This window comes from Belonocnema kinseyi, chromosome 1 (assembly GCF_010883055.1).
Source record: "Belonocnema kinseyi isolate 2016_QV_RU_SX_M_011 chromosome 1, B_treatae_v1, whole genome shotgun sequence".
Lineage (NCBI taxonomy): Eukaryota > Metazoa > Arthropoda > Insecta > Hymenoptera > Cynipidae > Belonocnema > Belonocnema kinseyi.
The window spans coordinates 151,549,073-151,571,961 of record NC_046657.1 but is presented as its reverse complement, the minus strand read 5'-3'; positions in this window follow the sequence as shown (position 1 = coordinate 151,571,961).

The window sequence follows — 22,889 nt, the reverse complement described above, 5'->3', positions numbered from 1 at the left end:
GCTACAAGCTATCTAAGGATGGTACTATAGAACGCCACCTCAAGGTAGGCCTAGTGGCGCCATGTCTTGGTCAGGCCGGAAACTTATCAATCCACCCTCGTACATTAAATTTCTTACTATACCAAGCATTTACCCAATTGAACATTCATAAAAGTATACAATCTTCCTATTCCAATATTATTAAAAAAAACAGTTATTGCACGTTTTCTACTCATTGGCTTCATCAGGCTGGCTTCAAAATGCGTTTCACGAATTGCACTTACGTCGATGCACGCTTACCTTCAATTTTTCGGGTAAAGGGCCTCCTTCTGCAAAAATATCTGAGCCCACATTATCGTAGTTATGCCACTTTCGTTTCTGACCATTGCAATCAACTTTCTTCTTTCTTTCTCGTGATAGTTATTTCCTTAAACACTGGGTCTATCGGGAGATCTTATTTTTTCGCCAAGGTATTGCTGTAAACTGTGAACCAATGAAAGAAGTGCGACAGTTGGCAGCAATGGGCAACAAAGCACATGTATGCGTTTTCGCGAATGCACGCCAGCATAAACAATGAACATCAATGCCTGTTTGGACCTGTTAGTGATACAGGAAAATCACTGTTATTAAAAGGTGAACATGTTTCACTTACCCATCCACTCTTATGAATCCCACAAAAAATAAAAAAATCATTTAAAATCAAAGCGGGCATTTCTGCTATCACGCCTTAAGCATTTAAAAACAACTACTTCACTTATACTTACAAAAAAAACTCCTGATTAAAGCGTACAAGACAGTAAAATGCTAAATCTTGTACTCTTGAAAGCTAAGAGTGTCACTTACTGGTGTCTTCACCTTAAAGCAAAATCTAAACTTTTAACTACGTAAACTTTTAGTTAAGAGGGAAGATGGATGTAAAAAAGTATGATGTGTAGTAGTATATAAGGTCTAAGAAAATTGTCAGTAGATTGTTGAACAATGTGAAATAAACATAAGTAAAAAGTAGATTATAAAGAGTTCGGGAAAATTAAAGCAAAAGTATAAGTAGGTTCTTTCACGAAGGAAAAGTATTTCACTTGAATGTTACATGTAAAAGTCAAAAACTTGTTTAATTGCAGTAGTTTATAACGGAGAAGAAAGAAAGTGTTAATGTGCTGTAAATTAAGGCTGACACTACGTGAGAGATAAAGTTGCACCAAGAGACGCTAAGAGTAATGAATGAGCGGGAATTGGCCGTTACCGAATTGCGCCCTGTGGTCAAGAAAATATACGAATTGCGGCCCGCGGTCACTTTTGGCATGGTTTAGATTCACCTCGACGTTTTTTCTTCCACTCCACCACCAAATAAATAAGCGCATGAATAGAGTAAGGGATGGTGGTGCTAAGGAGTGGAGGTTAAATCATCGAATTTTCGAAAAATGTAGTAGTTTGTACTGTCAGTAATAGCGTATAGATCTGCGTTCGTTTTTATGCTTGCATAGTTTCTGTTTCGTGTCTTGTTTTCTCCGTACGCTCTCCAATAACACTGAAATAAAAATGGGAAAAATTGTAAGCGAGAAAGGAAAAGATTTATTTATTCTAGACGGATATAAATTTCGTTTGCACAAATTGTTGAAGGACGATGTTCAACGTTGGCCTTGCGTTAAACAATTATGTAAAGCTTTTCTTTAATCAAACCCGAGTAAGGAAATTATTGAGAAAAAAATTAATCATAATCACAAACCTGAAAAGGAAAATGTTCTTAATCGACAAAAATTAGGCAATTCTGTGAAACGTGAAGCAGTAGATAAAATTTCTCAAAAGCCTTAAAATTTTTTAAAAATTATCACTGACAATGCATATTTGTCAAAATTTTTTAAACACGCCAGCTTAATAAATGTACTTATATAGTAAAAGCTGCCAGTCCTAAGCGTGGAAGTATTTTAAAGGAAAAATAACTCGCCACTTGCATAAAAGCATTGAAAGTTAAGAAGGAAAGTGTCGAGTAGAGGATGTAAGGAGGACTATAGGGGTACTGGTCTCTTGAATTGGCCGCCAGCCGTAACTTGGATTTTCGTCTTCAGAAAAATTGACCGCAGTCCGCAACTCGGCTGTACCGGCGGGAATTAATTTAGGATGAGGGCTTCCGCAAAATTTAAATAATTGTGTGTCGACTGTAGTAAAGTAGGTGTTACTTAATTACTCGCAGACTCGCGTAGGGGAGGGAAGGTGTCACGTCCCGTCCGGTTGAAGTCGATCAAACGTAGTAACACATCAGCTTCTAACTGGCTTATCAAAGTAATCAATATCAGGCCTCCTTGAGTCGAATCCAACACGTACTTTGTACCAAAAAGTCATCCGACTTGTCACTTTCCACAACACCAGAAGACGATCGATTCGGGGAAGTCACTTAACAGAATCGAAAGAGAAGGTAACACATATTTTTAAAATTAAACGAAAAGTTCTTAAGGGTCAAATGATATGCTGACTTTAAATTAAATGGTATCGAATAACACACTTGATTTTAATTGGTTACAGAATCGAAAATCCCACACTCGTCAGAACCTTGGTTGATACTGAACTCTCAGGAAAAAGGAGTTCAAGTCTGCTTAACAAAGAGAAATCACGCTACAACCTGAATACTAGGCTGAGGCGAAAAACCAACATTGTGCGCCCAGGAAACGCCTGGGTGCGAAAAAGTGGCCCAGTCCAAATCCGAAACTCAACGCACTTTGAAATTTTAAAATCGGATAATATCTTCAGTCTGTTCTTTTAGGGTGAAATCTCAAAATTTCACTCAAAATCACTCAAATTTAAGGTTCGGCAAAAATGGGCTTAAAATCGATACCGATGCCTTCCAAGGGAGTGTTTACGATGAAAAGTCATCAGAGGGTACTTAGAGGTCCGTACCGAGTCGCCAAAGTCAACCTATGCCAATCCTCATGGAGGGGGAAATGGCTCAAAATTGCGTATTTTCGAGTAAAACGCTTAAATAATTGTGCGGTCCCTGGTTCATGTCTGTCTACGAGCACACGAGCGTCTGTGCCACCTCTACACTGAAGCTGGATCCCCTTCACGGTCGCCGGTCTCCTTCTCCCCTCCCCCACCCCCACCCTCTTGTCGAACGCTGTCGAGACTTGTCAGAACCTGTCAATTGTTCTTACTGTCGACTCACGCCTAATGTTCGTTCACTCGCACGTGCTAGTTGACGTTGTCGTTATAGTTTCTTCTTCTCATTGTCTCGTCGTTGGTCAAGGTGAAGGAGGAATCACGCAATGAGGATTCTATTCGTGCCTTATACTTTGATAGTCGAAAAGACGACACATTGACAGCCTCCGGATTTATAAACGAGGAACACATATCTTTGGCGGCCGAACCAGATTCTAAATACGTAGGCCATGTCGTCACACCATCGAGCCATGTCCAAGATGAGTGTGATTCTATTTATAATTACGTAACAACAGAACTGAATCGAGGCTTAAATGCAGTGGTAGTCGTGGTCTGTTTCGGTACAAATACCCTTGTCACACAGTAGTGGTGGAAGGAAATGTTAGAGTGGTAACAGAGGTATCCAGACAAGGCATACGGGCCACACTTCTTTCTCGAAGACTGTCAACTTATTTGTCGCTAAGAAAGACTTTGTGGGTCTAATTGATGACTCTGAGACTTAAATCAGTACGTTCTACATACGGTTGGTTGGTTTGGTAGGGCGTGGGTGGAACCTGATGTGCAGCCACCTCCACGTGCTGGGCTCTGGGTCACTCGAAGTAGTAGAACTCAGCGAGCTAGGAGCTGCACAAGTATTTAAGCGGTTTACTCGAAAATACGCTATTTTGAGTCATTTCCCCCTCCATGAGGATTGGCGTGGGGTGACTTTGGCGATTCGGTACGGACCTCTAAGTACCCTTTGATGACTCTTCATCATAAAGTCACCCTTGGAAGGCATCGGTATCGATTTTAAGCCCATTTTTGCAAATCCTTAAATTTTAGTGCTTTTTGGTGAAATTTCGAGATTTCACCCTCAAAGAACAGAAGATATTATCCGATTTCAAAATTTCAAAGTGCGCTGAGTTTCGGATTAAACTAGGCCACTTTTCCGCACCCAGGCGTTTCCTGGACGCACAATGTGGGTTTTTCGCCCCAGCCTACTGAATACCGACTCCAACGAAAAGGAAACAGAAACTCGAAACAGAAGGAAAATTCCGAGAAGAATAAGCATTGAGTGAAAACCATTCTGTCAACAATAAAACCCAAAGGCTACTAAAAAAAGCACAATAACATTCAATAAATTATTAACAGTAGGTTAATTAAGGCATATAATTATTGAAATGAAACTATGAATTTGTAAAGAATTGTAAAGATTTTTAAACCTGTAAAAGGAAGAGAGAATAATATAATTCACACATAAGCTAGCCTCAACATATTTCATTTCTAAACGTAAATAATGTAAAACCTGCTACATGTAGCCGATTTTATTATTTAGGAGTTCAAAAGGTGATAAGTTTTTGATATACAGAAATAGAAAATCTTTATCTCACTTGTAAAAATTATGTTAATAAAAAATGTACCTAATTGAGGTGGGTTCAAATTATATATACAACAGGAATTTAAGAACTCTGATAACGAGAGGTACAAAGATCTCATAAAGTACTTCCCTTTCTTTATATGTAGTAAAAAAACTAAATTGTGAATAATTTTGTTAATAAGAAAATCAATTATTAGTCTAAAGTTCCATTAAAATATACATTCGTATGTATAGGATATTTGAAAAATGTGTTGGAGGGTTGGGAACATTTTTTTTCTAAGATATTGGTATTTCGCATATCGTTTTTTCCCTCTAAAGGCGTAAAAATTGTATATATTTGATGATTTATGTATATGGTACAATTAATAGAGATAAAAATAACTTATTTTTCACATTGCGTACTTGAGAAATAAATATAGAATATTTGAAGGCGGACTAGCTTGTTGAATTATCAGTTATTTACACAGTTAACAGCATCACTTGTTTTTAAGAAATTTTCTTAAATAGAATAAATCACGTGAAATAGAATAAATATTTGATTGGAAAATATAAAAAACAATTAATCATTTTATACGAAGTGTTTAAATAACTAAACATTTTATAATTAAAATCGTAAAAATTGTATGGTTTACAATCAAAATAATTCATCGTTATGTTAACAATTTTAGAAATCTAAATTTTCATGTAGTACGCGAAATCTTAAACGTCCCTTTCATAAGTTTGATTTTCGCCATTTAAGTTCAAATGGCTGAATTTTGAAAATTATAATTATGAATACAAAAGCGTTTATATATGCAAATTCTTGGTAACCGAAATTTATTTTAGTTTTAAATGAAGTTTCGATTTGTTCAATGTCGGTAGAATGAATGGATAATAGTTCATTATATATGAATATGCAAAAATTTTGACCATTAATGAATATTATTTTTAACGACCAATTCAGATACGGCTCAAACAACCTTGGAATTGTTTTTTATCAGAAGATTGTATTCTCTACTATAAATGCAAATTTTCTCAAATAAAGGTTGTTATAGAATATCTGTATTTTTCATTTTCTATTGTTAACCATTTTTTAGTTTTTCGTTAATTTCACTTATAGAAGAAAACATTCATAAAAAATAAATAGTGTGGGCGTAATATCAAAAACGTTCACAATCCCACATAAAATAAAGACAAAATAGAATGTATATTTAGAATAAAAACGTTACGCAAGTTTGGTATAAAATTGGCTATACTATAAACTTTTCAAATCTCCCTTAGCAACAGGAAAATGTTTATTCCAAATATCATGAAATGTAAATATCCCAGAAACACAAGCATGAAGCTTATAGTCATAAAGATAGTGCCTATAGGATATATGCCGTATTTGATCAAAGTACATTCTAGGATATTCTTTAGTTACAGTGTTAATGGAATTCTTTAACAATACATTAATACCTTTTTCGTCGCAATAAAAAAGATGAGGATTTTTCATACACTAGTAATATACTTGGCAGTTATTCTTAATTTTATTGGAAAATATAATCATATAATACATCTATATCTTGAGGCGCGTCTTTTTGAGTTATACGCTATGTAGAATTTACAGGATTCATTAATGTGTTCATTCAATAAAGAATATAATTAGATAAGTTCCCCTCGTGAAACGGCATTTAAATGTAAAGTGTGCTTCATGACGCAAATGGAAATTGCTGCTAAATATGTCTGTTAGTTAAAAAAGATATTTACAGCTAGTTCAGTATATCTTCAAAAAGGTTATTTAATAAAATTAAAAAAAAAAAATTAATTAAAAAAATGTCTCGCAGCGGCTTGTTCATTCGTAGCTACAGTGCTAATCAAATTGTTGAATAATACATTAATACGTTTTCCGTCAAAATAGAAAAGCTGAAGGTTCTTTATCTAATTTCTTACTGAATTGTTAAGGCGAACAAACAAAGAAACTGCGTCGATATATTTCAGAGACAAACCTGTGGATGTTTTTAGTTTTTCGATACGGCTTTTACTTTTTTTAAATTAAATACGTAAGTTTTAAAGTCATTACTACAGAAAAGCAGCAAATATATGCCTACTAAGAAATGTTGTAATTATTCAATAAGTGATAAAAGAAAAAATAATTAAAATGACGTCGAGACGTTTTCGAGGGCCTAGGCCTAATCTAGGCTGTTATTTCTATCGATTGAATATGTATGTTCAAATTTTTTTTTAGTTCGTTAAATACATTTCCTCATTTAAAATTGATCACTCTTTTTCTTGCAAACCTTATTTTCTTTTTTAACATATTTAATTTTTGTTTAATTTTATTTTTTATAATTAAAATGGAAATAAGAATTCCTATCGAAAAATTGTTAATAACGAAAATCAACTTTATTCTTCATCCCTTCAAACATGCGAAAAACGAAACTACAATCCGTATAGTCTTTCCAAAATAGTATTGTAAACAGTGTAACCAGGTTGGATCTCATGACCTGTCACTGAAATTATTATCTAGCAATTATTTAGAGAGGGCGCCAGCTGCCAGAAATTATCTATCGACGGCAAACCCTACTTTTATATTTGAGCTAGAATGGGTAAAAATTAAAAAAAGTTAGGTTGAGATAAAATATTAAATTACATCTAGCCAACTAGTTACCACCATTTATTTAAAACATCAAAACATTTACAATTCTACTATAAAATTTATAGAAAAGAACACATACTTGTTCAACAAAATCGAACCAAGAATTCCGAAAAGGATTTTCACACGATTAATCGGAACAAACGAGCAGTTACGTATTTCGAATAGAATCTTGACAGGATTTACCTCAACTAACAATCAATTACGTATTTCGAATAGAATTTTGACTGAATTTACCTGAACTAACAATCAATTACGTATTTCGAATAGCATTTTGACACGATTTACCGGAACTAACAATCAACTACCTGTTTCCTGGAAGCCTACGAGATCCCTTACTCACTCCAAAAAAATAACGTTTCATCGAGGTAAACGAGCCAAAATTACACTAAGAAAATCTAACTTATGTTTATCGACAAGAGGCCTACTGAGAAATCATGTACATGACGTGGCACATGATGCGGACCTGATAAAAAAAGTGCAGTCTTTTGACACAATGTTCTGTAGGTAGGGTTCAAGTGAATATCAATGTGAATCCCATCGATGACAGTGTATAAAGAGCCCTTGCTCCAAATTTTTTAATTGAAAAGCACTTATTTACATTCGGTTCTCTATGTCCACTTGAAAAAAAAAACTTTTCAAATATTTTGACTGTTTCAGCGTAGAATATCTTCTACCTTCATTTATGCAAAAGGTATAACTATCAGTTCTACAGTGGACGCCTTGCGCGCTGGCAGTCATATCTGAATTGCGATTTGATAATTATTCACATTAAATACCAACATTGGATTCTTTAATTTCAGCGAAAATTGATATTTTGTTTTTTGTCGCAGGATTAAGTTTACATTTCGACTGGTTCAATAATGGTCAATATATTCGTGGTGATCCTCGTTCTGGCACTTCTACTTCCCCTGACAAAACCCGTTCTCCTGCTGAGCCTTCTTTTCGTGAAAGGTCCAGGTCTCCTCTTAAAAGGCATAGTTCTTGGCTCATACTTGGATTTGAACCGGCAGAACTTAGTTTTATTAGAGTTATTCCCAAGAGTAATCCACAAAGAGTCTTCGAAATTTCTAGATATACGTTTCCTGCCGATGTACCAATTTTTTTGAAAGGAAAAGCTAATGCCCCTGTGCCCATGCCAACCGAACGACGAATTGTTTTAACAACAACCACTGGTGACGCTGTGGCAATGTTTGACTATAATAATTGCGTTCTACGTGGATTATATGGAAAAGATGCTCGCATGAAGCTAAAACGTGTGAAAATCAACATGTACACTTGCTCGTTTGTCGAATTGGACCGATATGAAATGGAGGACTCTCCTATAGGAAATATACCAATCTTAAGGAATTATAGAGCAGTACATGTAAACAAAATGTGAACCAAAATAATTGATATCGTATGTCAACTGACGAAAATGTAGGAGTAAAATCTAATACTGTTTGTAATCCGAATTTAACTATTAATCCTACAAGTGACAGTAAAAATTCAATATTTTATTGTTCTCAAGGCCTAATTCTTTCTGCAATGCCCTACTTTTTCTTTCTCGGAAACAAATAAAGAGTTTCATAACAGACAATATAAAAAATAATTTCGCATCATCTGATACTCATTTTTTATCAGACGCAGTGAAAAGTACAAATGTAAATCAGTACTTTATATTTGACTTTGATAATATTTTGCAAGCTGTATTCTGTAAATTTAGGTCATATGTTATGCTCCTTGCTTTTTCTGTATTAATTATTGGCAGTGGTATGAAGATAATCAGAGAGATCATAGAATATTTTGCGACAGGGATCATCGCCGGAGGTACGAGGAAAAAGTCTAAGGTGGTTTCTGGAGATTCATCTTTTAAGACAGAAACAGAAGGATCGAATAAGTGGGCCTAGGTAGGACCATAAGAGCATTTGATAAGACAGGGTCCATATGACATGTCAGCTATATGAAGAACCAATTTTCATAGTAACCAACGAATTGTGAGTTTAAAGTTTGCAAGTGCGTTAGATCTCCTGTTTCGCAGTGCGTTAAGCACCACGCCTGATTAGCAGCCTTGCTATTCGCAATGGTAAGTAAATACATTCACCGACATAACTAGAAACGTGTAGGGCCCCTCCACAAAATTTGTTAAGAGGTCCATTTTAAATAAAAAAAGAAGGTCAATTTATAACTGAAATTTTAGAACGTGAAATTTCCGGAAATTAGTTTGAAATGATTTCTCTTTTATCGTAATATCAGTTGATCAGTTTATCATAATATCAGTTGAATAATATCAGTTGAAGTTTTAAAATTAAACGTCAAAGTACCGGCTACTCGCGTGAAACTATTTCAGCTTGGCTAGGTGTTGAATTACCTCCCAATCAATATGTAGCAAATAAAAGCTAAAGAGGTTTTCTAACTTTCGCCCATAAACGCCAGCCTGCATTGATTTTATGTCCTAACGTCAGACTTAAGACAAGGGTAACATTATCGCGAAAGTTTTTCAAGCCCTCTGAAGATTATAACTAATACTCTTGCAATTTGAGAAAACGTTACAAGGTTAAAAAAAGTTTGTTCCAACCTATTTACCTGCTACTAAGATATAAGGGCCCTGGACAAACAGCCTTCCGAGAATTTCCGCCAGAAAAACTCAATGATGCAAGGTTACGAGGGCTTGATAGAGAAAGGTGATGCCAGCTTAGCCAAGTTTTGCTATTCCTTAATCCATACCATTCGCTCACCCCTTCCTGGTACAGGCCCTCTTCCCGCCCGATTATCGCATTAAAGTCTCCCCTATTAACACCATAGCCTCATCTCTCCCTCCTAGTAAGTTTTCTATCCTTTCTTTAATCCTTTCCATTCCATCCTTATTTTACACAGTCACAAACTTATGCATCACCTCACCAATCTTTACAGCCCTCATTTGCACGCCCTGCTCCTCTACCTCAACATAAACTTCTTCCTCTAATCCATCTCCAACCCCTGTTATAATTCCCGCACTAGCTCGTCCTTTCTTTTTTACTTTGACCACCTTCTGCAGCCTCTACCTATAACCCCCTGGGCAACTTTCGCTCTACTCAATCCTATTCCTTTCGGTCCACCCACGTTTCTATCAGACCAAGCACATGAAATTGGTGAACATACCCCCAAAAAATCCTAATCTTTCTTCTTTACCTCAGCTACGTTCCAGTACAACACCTTTAACATTCCTCCACCCTGCTTTACTCCCACCCCCCTACTTCCCCCGAAACAAATTCCTCTGTACTTCCTTCAACACCTCCTTCTCCTCGTCGCATACCCAAATTTTCTCGTCTATTTTCATTTTCCGATACCCTAGCTTTACTGCTCTCCCTTCGCTCCTCTCCTTCCTATCCCTGTCATTTATCATTCTCTGAACATCTATTTCCTTCCTCGTTGAATCTTGATCGATAAAAATCTTATTGTCGTTTATCCTATTTTTGTTACGCATTACCTCCAATTTTTCTTTCCAGCTCTTAAATTTCACCACCGCCAGTTCATTCCCCTTTCTCCCCTCCATTCTAACTTTTCCTATCTTGCCTTTAACCCACCCTATGCTCTGTAGCAGCGCTTCCACCCCGCCCCCTTCTTCCCCGTTCTTGAGCTTCAATCCTCTTATAACTATATTATTTCTTCTATCTGCCTTCTCTTTCCTCTCCATTCTCAACTCATTGCCCTTATCCTTTCTCTATCCGCTCTCTCCTCCTTTTCATTTCTACGCTCTTCCACTTTCTCTTCTATCATGATCACCACTTTCTCCCAAATACCTTCCTTCTCACCCTCCTCCCTGTCCACTGCTTCGATTCCCGACCTGCCCTCCACCTTCTCCATCCTTGTTTCCACCCTTTGCTTCCACATCCTAATATCTTCTTCCATCTCCTTTATTTTATCCTCTTTTTCCTTCCTAACCGACACCGGCTCCCTTTGCAATCCTTCTACTTTCCCCCTCAGCTCTTTTACTTCCTTTCCCCATCTCTCATCTCTTACCCTCAGGTCCTGCCTCATACTTTCAATCTGCTCCATAGCGCCCCTTACGTCATCCCTTAACCCTCTGATCTTGCCTACCAGCACCCTGATAGCCTCTTTCTCCGCCTGCCGCTCCATGCTAGAGGGGGGGGGGGGGCTACGCGTTTGTACGCGTTTTTTAAAGGGACTCTCGAGCGCGCTTTTCTCCGGACTCTCTTTGCTTTTCCTGTTCCTCTTCAAGAGATCCTCCCCCTTACTCGCACTGAGCGCTCCCTCCCTTGCCTGATAGCTTCTTCCGCTCCGCTTCTTCCCCCTCCCTGACGCGCCACTTGACACCGGACCACACACAACTACCCGTCGTGTTCCTCTGGAAATTTCCTCCCCGTCTATTTCACTACCAGCACTGCCAGTACTCTCGCTGCCCACCTCCCGCTCGTCCGTCGGTAACTGTAACCGATCCATACACAAAAGTACTCACTGCCGCCCACAGATGTCTCCTAAGGCTGGTGCCGCTTACTGCCCTTAAATTTCAGTTTCTTTGCCCTATTTCACCTCTCACATCCCCTTTAGCCACCATTTTCTCACCCCTAACAATATATTAGACAACGACTGTAGAATATATTTTTATACCTGAATTATATCATTATAAAAAAAATTATTCAAAATCATTAAGATAAAGATTGCACATAATCCAAGGAGGGTGTGGAATATTCTTTAGTCAAAGTGTGAATCGAATCCTCCAATAATACGTTTTTCGTCTAAATAGATAGGATGAAGATTTTTAATATATTCGTCATTTTCTTGGTGATTATACTCAATTCTATTGGTGAATATAAATAATTGCTATTTGCTTGCGAAGATAATCTTAATTTGTCGCCAATGAGGGCGAATTCAATTTTAATGTGACGGTCTGGGGACCTCAAGTGACAATAAACAATTAATCCCACTATCTGAATGGATCCGCAAATCCATGCAGATTCTTTTTTTTTGGCAGATACCCTTGCCGTAGTGGAGCGCGAATACATAATTACAAAACCCCGCGGGCTGCAGAGTTTAACATAGGAAGGTGCCTCTTTCAAGAAAACCACATTCGTTTTACGGAAACTGTTACACCACCAACGCTAAATTGTTCTTACTCCTAGAAGAACTTAAATTTTTCGCCTCAGCTTGAACATGCGATGTTCTAATAATGGTACCATGGATGTTATATTGGAATTAATTCCCGATACAGGAGGTGCGGAAGGTACATACGTGACTGCGTGTAGCGGTGTTATATTGTTAGTTACGTTGTTCGTAGTGCAGCATGCTTTTACACACACGTTAGGCATACATATTTTTCTCAATTGTAATTTACCCCATTTATATATACTAGGCAGTCTGATAAGTCCCTGAAAAATGAAACACGGAGAAGTTATTTTGGCCAAAGTCGGTTTTATTTTTCAACATACTCTCCTTTTAGGTCGATACAGCGAGTCCAACGATTTTCTAACTTTTTGATACCGTCCGAAAAGTACTCGATCGGAAGGTCTCCAAATACGTCTCAGTTTCAGCTATGAGCTCCTTATTTGTGTAAAAACGCTTACCGGTGAGACATCTCTTCAGGTTAGGGAACAAGTAATAGTCGCTGGGGGCCAGGTCTGGTGAATACGGTGGCTGAGGAACCAATTCGAAGCCGATTTCATGCAATTTTAATTGTGCAACTAAGCATGAATGAACAGGCGCATTGTCGTGATGATAAAGCGGTTTTTGCTTCTTAAAATGCGGTCGTTTTTCGGCGATTTCGATTATCAATCGGTCCAATAATGATGAATAGTATGCTCCGGTTATGGTTTTACCTTTTTCAAGATAGTCCACGAATATTATGCCATGTGCATCCCAAAATACGGAGGCCATAACCTTTCCGACCTATTGTTGGGTTTTTGGACGCTTCGGAGCACTTTGGCCCGGTGGAACCCACTGTTTTGCCTGTTGCGTTGACTCAGGAGTGTAGTAGTGGATCCAGGTTTCATCCTTGGTTATGAATCGACGCAAAAACTCGGTCAGCTTACGCGAAAATAATGCCAAATTCTGCTGGGAAGTTGTCACACGAATTCGTTTTTGGTCCATTGTGAGCAAAAGCGGCACCCATCGCGCGCAGAGCTTCTTCATGCCCAAAACTGAATGCACGATATTGCCCACATGTTCCAATGATATGCCTTCAGCATTAGCTACCTCTCTCAATTCTACTTTTGGATCATACAACATCATATCATGGATTTTTTCGACATTTTCTGGTGTAGTGGCCTCTTTTGGGCGCCCAGATCGTTCAGCATCAACTGTGCTCGTACGGCCACAAGGAAACTCGGTAAACCACTTAGAAATCATTCCAATCGACGGTGCAGAGTCCGGGTAATACTTATCCAGCTTGGCCTTGCTCTCGGATATCGTTTTCTTGCGAAGATAGTAGTGTTTGATCAAAACTCGAAACTCAGATTTTTCCATATTAAAAAGAACTCGGAGGTCGGTCGCTTCTCAGTGATGTAACTTGTAAATGCGTAAACATAAATGGCTGAAGTTTTGACAGGCGCCATTTGAAGGATCAAGCTCGACGAAAATGGTTCACATTAGTGAATACTAATGCCATCTCTTAGAATTTTCAGGTACTTATCAGACTGCCTAGTAGCAAAAAAACAGTAATTATCACTGCGAGGTAGGTTAGATCCTTGAATCTATTCAGAAGATTTTTTATGGAATCTAGTGTTTTACTAGACTCTGTTCAGGTTTTAGGTATAATTTGTTTTTGAAATGGAAACTGGTGATCCTTTAAAAGATCAAGCTCAACTGAAAGTGTGTTAACTATTGCGGATTAATTATACCATATTAACCACCATTGATAGCATACATGTTAAAATTTAAATCTTCGCTTAATTCACCTATTTATCATAGTACATATGGTCATTTGATTTTATGTGAATAAATTTGGGATGTAATTATTAGTTTGATCTTTTATCTTATGGAAAATGTAACTGGTTTGTGCACTATCCTCAATCGTTACATCAAGCCTATACGAAGCTGAATTTAATAAGGTTTTGATTATCAGCTTCTGAATTGATGTTAGCAAATATGTTAGCAAATATGAGAATTTGTATGATACAACGTACGAAATTGAAGAAACCGGAGTTCTATCTCCGATGTATCGATGAATGTGTATGAATACCAAGTTGTATGACTTAGATAATGTGATTCCAGTTGGTTCATTTTTTTAAGTTTTTTCAGTCGTATATTACTAATAATATAATTTCAGTTGGCTAGTATCACGATATAGTTTGGGATCTTCCAAAGGATTTTTCACAAAAATGAAAAGATATTTTTCTTGCTGAACCTATTGCAGTTTTTTTCGCTAGCTGCGGTTTTGATTTACAGCTTCCTAGGCTATTTTCATGCTAGTTAGAATTAACGTTGCCGTCTGACTCCGCAGACATTCGCTAAATGTTACTTCCCTTTGCTAGTGTAATTTAACTCTTGTCCGCTTAAAATTTTTGAAATATAACAGACAGGATGTCCTCCTTGAGATAAAATTGCTCCTAAGCACACATTACTAACAGCTGTGGTAATTGTAAATATTTTATTGTAAAATCTGGGAATTTTAGTAAAGGAGAGGAGCACAGACGTTTTTTCATTTTCAGAAAACTTCTTTCTCAAGATGAAGTCCAGTTGAATCGTTGATACCTTTTTATTAGTTCTGTCAATAGCTTGGCTATAATGGAATAATTTTTAAACAATTTGCGGTGATATCCAGATCGCCTTAGGGGCATGTGACACTTAGAAAATTATCGATTTCACCAGTTTTAGGTTCCCCCGGCTTTTTTTTGTACGTTAATTGAAAAAAGTTTTAATTTAGAAAAATCTGATTGATTTGCATAGCGCTTAGGAAATAGTATCGATTTTTTCAGTGTTAGATTCCTCGGCTTTTTTCCTAGGATAAGAAATATTTTGCCTTCAAAATCTGGGAAATAATAGCTAACATGCTAACGGACGTCCACAAACACTTTTTTTGTGTCTTTTTTTATCAAAAAATTTTTGATATTGCTAACAACGTGCGTGTATAGTTCGAGGTTATGTGTGTTACAATTCACCCGAGCGTTACTTCCAAACTACACAATATTTTTGGCGTAAACTCAAAATAATGCATCTGCATAAAATTTATATTTAGTAGAATAAATTTTTTTGTTATTATCCCTCAAAAAAGAGTCCGGGGACGTCCGCTATGATATTTTATAGCATCTCCGAATTCAGTTTTAAAAAATTTCATGTTTATGGAAAAAAAGCCGGGAAAATTGTAAGTATCACATGCACTTCAGATAAATATCTCTTCTCTTATGTTTATTGGTCTCTTGAATTTTGTAACTGCCTTATATATTCAAAATCTGTCAGGCTGCAATTTCACTAGGTCTCACGCAGATATTCAAAAAATATGACTATGTTTTCATTTGGCTATTATGGCAGTTTAACCATCAAATACAACGCTATTTAGACAGAAAGAAGCCAAGTTTAGACGTTTGTAGACGATTAAATTGAAAATGGCCTTCTAACATGCACTTTTTGGAATCATCATCCATTACGATTTGATGATAACGGGAAATGAGATCGAAAGCTAAGAAGAACTTGGCTTTTTCCACAGGTTCGAGGATGTCGTCCATTACCGGAAGTGGATACGCGTCTTGATCATTTTTTTCGTTCAGCTTCCTGAAATTGACGATTTGGCTTTACTTAGTTTTTCCTTAGGAATCCCTCTTCTTTGGGCCGACCCACAGCAATAGTTAAAGGGTGGGTTTAATTTAATTGCAATACTTTCTGTAAGCATGTCCTTTACTTCATGTTTTAAATGTAGAGGCTAATGTAAATTGATTATATTTTCATCCTTCAGTATAATTTTGTGTGTAGCTAAGGTTGTAAAAATAAATTGAAGCTTACTTCATAAATTCAAATGTTATATCATCATTAGACTATCGCATCTCTTTTTCCGTTTCTTTCCTAATGGGAATGAGAATCCTTGAGTCGCCGATCCTGTAAACAGGATCAGGAACGTAGGTGTTATTTTCACAAAGTACATGTCCTTGTTTTCTACCTGGCTCTATAGAGATAGTTCTTACAGAATTTCACCGCATGGTTATTCCGTTACTCTGCAGAGGATGTTGTTTCTCGTCTAGTTAAAGGGTCCTGTTGGATGAATTGAATTGGGAAAATTAAAAAAATGAAACTCTGACAATTCCATCTTATGGCAATGGAAAATCGTTATGAATGTAACTTTCCATAGAAAATTTCGTTATTTTTCGTTTACGTGGTTGATGTTCCGTGATCATTTTATCCTTGATCAAAATCAAGGAGGCTCCTCAGTCTACTAATAACTGTGCTAATCCCCTGTTTCCATGCAGTTGTACTGTAATTGAATAAAGTCGGCCAGAGATAGCGGATACTCTTTGTAAAAAAACAAGGTTCTGAATAACTTGTAGCGGGCAGTTGAATCTGAGAAAAATTTGTCATGGCAGAAAGTTAAAATGACGTCTTCTTTGAGTGGAAAAAGCCACCAAGCGGGAAAAAACCACAAAATCTAATAACGTATTTGATGAAAGACAATAAAAAAGAAAAGTGGGAAGAGGAGAGAGGGTTTGCAGATGAAAGTCGCTGGTTGACTTATTTCATGCGGAAGTCTGTTGGCATCGCATAGTTGCGAAGATGATCAATATTATATTTCCCTGGAGAGTAAATATGTTAAAAATGTGATAATGCAGATTCATAAAAGTCAGTTTCGGTTTCGTTGATGTACTCTTAAACTTGCTCTCCCTTTTTTCTTAAATCCCCTTCTCTCTCTGACTCATTGGCCATAGTCGGGGAGCTCAATCGTCAGTTTTAAAACATTTTCGGAAGTTATTTTAAACTTGGCCAAATGTTTAAACAATGTAAAACTTTCTAGCCTTAGAATTAAAATGGACTAAGGCATATGACGGGTTGTAACTAAATTAATCTAAAAACTAAATTGAGTCAGACAAAAATAGATACTTTTGAAATATTAAATAACTCTTTCTGAGATCCTGGTTAATATGAATTAAATTGGTACACGTGTATACACATGTTTACGTATAGACGCTGATCAATAAATACTTCAAAATATACTATGTAATCGTGGGTTAATTGTCATAGTAATCTTACATAACAGTTACGCGTAGAGCCGGCTCGCCACCCCGGTTTAGCAGACATCGGTCGCCGTCAACCCAGGCTCGGGTGACGACGTGATCTTTCTTTCGTCGGACTGCTCACCATACTCTTCATCCTCTCCAGACACTACATCACCTAGGCCTTCCGGCTTTTTTCCACTTCTTTCCACTTTTTTCACTACTCCCCCCAACAAACACAAGTTTGAAAAAAAGACACACTCGTACGTCTCTTACCCTCACCTCAAAAAAATTTAAACAAAAGTTGCACTCGCCACTCCGCGTCACACGCAAAATGTAGATAAAATACGCGATCGTCAAACACTTTCCCTCTCCAGCACATAGAAAGTCTGACTGCCTGGCAGCTTTATATTAAGGACGGCATAAAGAGGGTCCCCTTATCGCCACCTGATAGTGAGCGCGACGTCCCCCGAGGGATGAGTTAACTTAATGTTTCGCTCGCATCAAGGTCAAATGGGGACACCACCTCTTAACCAGCCAAGGCCAAATAAACTTAGCAGCCTAATAAAGGAGAGATTCACTCTCGCGAAGACAGAACACTTAACAAGAGTTTGTTTTTGAATATTAAAATGTAACCCTAATTGCCAGACAAAATTATGCATGTTAACAGTTCAATTTTAAATAGAGACACCTGGCACATTTTGAAATTTAATGTTTTGATACTGGCTCCGATTCTTTCATACCCGCATGTTGATGCTCGGGGAATCGTTGCTACCACGTTAAAAACCCTTTTTTGGGAATATGAATTAAAGTATGAACTTGAAATTGATCGACTTCAAGTATGAGTATTCTGGTAGAATATAGTAATTTATTATCGTATGTCAAAATTCCGATTTCGCCGATAACAAAGCGTCGTTCCTAATGAAAATGAGAATCCTTGAGTCGTCAATCCGGTAAATACATAGAATCAATCAGGAACGCGGGTATTATTTTCAAACAGTACATTCCGTTGTTTTTTACCTATCTCTATAGTGATAATTTTTACAGATATTTTACCTCGGAAGACTCTTTGTTCAGGTTTACTACTTGGAGTTGCTTTATTTGGTTCGGTGGTCAGGTCATGCCTTGTCATTTTTTGGAATAAGTTTATTCTCTGCTGAAATGGCATTGAGCGGTTAGGAGGGTTATTTAATAAGGGACATTTATGTGATTGAAGTTCTCGGTTTCGGGAGCTGGGACGTCGGTGGTCTAATTACACAGCCACACAAAAAAAAGTGTGCGGGTCTGGTAACAAGACACACGTATTCCTATGGATTTTGGGGCGCTGAATTTAAATTCGGTATCAAAAATCACCCATCACGTCATGGTTGAGCGATAACCTCAAAAATTGACGAAAAATCATGCAACGAGGCAAATAAATTTCAAAATAATGCCAGTGATGCAAATTTTCGCTTCCAAAACATGTCGACAACTGTGAAGGATCAACGCTTGTCTGTTCTTGCGTACTTTCATATTTTGACATTAATAGCAGTAAATGTCTGGAGTTTCGTAACCGCTTGTTGCTAGCATTATTCGCCTGTGTCTGTAGCCAGGGCACCTCCACGTGGTGACGGTAGGCACCGGATCCACATTGGCTGAGACCCTGGGTAAACGGCGTTCATGCTGTCATGGCAGACACAGGTAAAAAGTGTATTACGATGCAGGGAAAACCCCCAGTATCGGCGTCTGGTCAGGGTGGGAAAGCGGGCTCTCCGACGTCGTCATCATGCAACGGTAGCTCTTCATTAACGGACCACTTGTTTGGTGTAGAATCACATGCAATAAGGAAAAAAACCGCGAGCATTTCTCAATCGCATGCCTGCGAGAATAGCTCAGATTCATTCTGTTACATTTTCAGTAAATATGAAGTTAGCAGTTTGCGAAAATCAATCGACAAAGAAGTCAAAAGTCTGTACGAAAAGTGTTTTGACCATAAATTGTTGCACCAAGAAACAAAATGGGTTCCTCACGTCATTTGCAATTCCTGCAGACTTATATTGTATCGTCTAAAAAATTGAAATAACGAAAAGTACCGCAAGTACTCTAGACTTTAGTGTACTGCACTGACGTTAACGGATTAATGAACCACTTGAAGAGAAATGTGTACAGAGACGAAGAATGGCGACTTTTCATTGATTCATCAAAACGCAGAATTAAGGCTGTTTTACTGCATGACACGAACACTTACGCTCCTATCCCTATAGCTAACTCAACGGTCATCAAAGAAGAATATAACAATGTTAAAATGCTTCTTGAAAAAGTTAATTACACGAATCACAAATGGAAAATATGTGGTGATCTCAAAATCATAACAATGCTATTAGGCCAACTATCGGGTTTCGCGAGAGAGCCATGCTTAATATGCCTGTGGAATAGCAGAGACCGAACCAATCATTACAGAAAAAAACATTGGCCTTTAAGAGATTCATTCAAACCTGGTTCTCATAATATTATCAACCAAAGCCTCGTTGATCCAGAAAATTTTTTACTACTACCCCGCCACATAAAGCTTGGGCTCATGAAGCAATTTGTCAAGTCGTAAGACAAAGATGGACAATGCTATGAGTATATATCCCTTAAATTCCCTAATGTTTCAGACGCTAAATTGAAAGAAGGAGTCTTTGATGGACCACAGACTCGAATATTGACAAGAGATACTAATTTTATGAGCCACATGACGAAAATTTAAATGGACGTTTGGGAAAGTTTTAAAGCAGTAAACGCAAATTTCCTCGGTAACAAAAAAAGTCCAGACTACGAGAATATTGTTGCGAAAATGATGAGAAACTACAAAAAGTTAGGCTGCTTGATGAATTTAAAACTTTACTTTCTATATTCCCATCTAAATAAGTTTCCAGAAAATGTTGGTGATTTCAGCGAAGAACAAGGGGAACGTTTTCATCAAGACATAAAAGTGATGGAACAACAATATCAGGGTAGATGGAACGAGGTCATGATGGCTGATTTTTGATGGATGTTGAAAAGGGAAACGAATGTAGGTTTGAAACGTAAGCGTAACCCTTCGCATCGTTTCTTCGCAGAAAAAAGGACACGTTATAGCAGGCAGAAAATAGACTGAAGTCGGTCTATAAATCAATTTAATTACGATAAAAAGCAAGATAAAATGTAAACACGAAAGATAGTATAAATATATCCCTTAAGTTTATGAAAAGTAGAGAGAAAAAATTTTTGAATAAAACTCTTATTCATTTGCATGTTTAAGTTACAGTTCTACATTTTAATTGATACAAACATTGTCAGGTTAATTGAAATGGGGTCAATTCTACTTTTAGTTCTAAGTTTCTTCAAATGAGTAATGTGGGTCTAAATTTTTAGCTACCTGTAGTACAATGAAATGAATTTTATTGTGTTACTACGGGAACACTTAAGTTCAGTTGTGTCGCGTTAAGCAAAATTTCGTTAGGTTCTTTTAAGTTAGATTCATTTGTAGGTTAAGATCGAGTTCACCTATTAAATATAGCACACATTTAAGAGTGAGAGCCGTACGCTTACATAGCTATAAGTGTGGTTGAATTTCATTTGGCTAGGTTAGGTTAGGTCAGGTTTTGTTAGGATAGGATAGGTTAAACCTCTATGTAGGTTAAGCCGAAGCTGAATGAAACGGTGCCGCAAACACAACGGGACAACGCAATGAGTTTAATTGTGTTACGCGAAGTTAATTTAGGTTAGGTTAGGTTAGGTTAGGTCAGGTTTTTTTAGGTTGTAGGTTAGGTTTTTTAGGATGTAGCACACATTTGCTACTGGGAAGATATGCTTCCAGAGCTTTACGTATAGTTCAATAAATTTCTGTTGATTCAGGTTAGGTGATTTCAGTTTCTGTTGGGTAAAGTTATGTTAAATAAGTTGATATCAGGCAAGGGTTGATCCTTCGCAGCTGTCGTCATGTTTTTAAAGTGAAAATTTGCATCACTGTCATTATTTCGAAATTTATTTGACTTAGTGCATGATTTTTCGTCATTTTTTGAGGTTATGGCACAACCATGACGTGATGGGTGATTTTTGATACCGAATTTGAATTCAGCGCCCCGAATTCCATAGGAATACATGTTGTTCGTTAGCTTATTCAATTATTAGTTATTTACACAGTTAACAGCATCACTGTTTATAGTATTTTAGTTAATTATTATGGTTACAATTTTAAAGATCCTAATTTACATGTGGTTCATGAAATCTTCAACGTACCCTTCCATAAGTTTCGGTTAATCAATTAAAGTTCAAATGTATGAATTTTGAAAAAAATAATTGAAAATATAAGAAAGTTTTAATTTGCCAATTCTTGGTGACTAAAATTCTTTTCAGTTTAAATAAGGTCCCGATTCGTTTATTGTAAGCAGAATAAATGTATCATACATTATTATATATAACGAAGCAAAAATGGTGATCATTTATTAATTTTGCTTTCAATAAACGTCGATTAAGAGATTTTAAACTATAGGAAAGTCTTTCTATCAGCTAGAACGATCCGTATCTCGCCCGTGTTGACGAAACCAGATACGGCTCATAAAGCCTTGAAATTAAATTTTATCAGAAGATTGTATTCTTTGTTAGAATTGCAAATTTTTCCAAGTAAAGGTTTTTTATAGAATATATGAATCTTTCAATTTATAATGTAAACAATTTTTTAGTTTTTCATACATTTTTACTATAGAAGGACACATGGTCTAAGACTCAATATCTTTTGTTATGAAATATTTAAAAGCGAAAAAAAAAATAAAGGGAAAAAGAAACAAAGAAAGAAAGAAATAAAGATAGACGTTCACAATGCCACACACAATAAAATTAAATTAAACTATATGTGTAAAATAAAAACGCTATGCAAGTTTGATATAGGATTGATTCTATTCTACACTTCTGATATCTCCCTTAGCAAAAGGAAAATGCTTATTCTAAATATTATGAAATGTAAATGTCTCAGAAGAATAAACATGACGCTTATAATCATAAAGATAATTACTGTAGGATATAGTTCGTATTTGATTAAAGCACACGTTAGAATAGCCTTTAGTTACAGTTTCAATCTAATTTCTCAACAATATAGTCTTACATTGTTTGTCGCAAAAGAAAAGATGAGGATTTTTCACGCACTTGTCATATCCTTGGTGGTTGTTCTTAATTCTATTGGTAAATATAATCATATAATGCATCTATAATATGACGCTAGTCTTTTCAAGCTACGTGCTTATGAGAATTTACGGGATTCAATTATGCTTTAATGCATTAATGAATAGAATTAAAAAATTTCCCCTAGTGATGCAAATTAATATCTGAAGAATACTTCACGACGCAAATGGAATTTATTCTCAACTTTGAGGTTAAAAGTATTCTCCTTTTGTCAAGAAGAAGGGTATCTTAAAAAAGCTTATTTAATAAAATGAAACATAAAAGAAATTTAAAAAATATCTCGCAGTGACAACTCGAGATGTTTTTATACTATAGAGGGAAAAAAAGAACTTTATTACCTCATGCTTTATTATCTCAGAAGTAAAATCGTGACACTAATGATCTTCAAGGTAAAGTTCTTAGGTACAGTCTGTCAAGTTAAAGCGTGGGTGGCTTTACTCGCAGTCGGTAAGGTGTATCGACATGATTTTGGTGTCAAAATATTAAGAAGAGCTCCCTC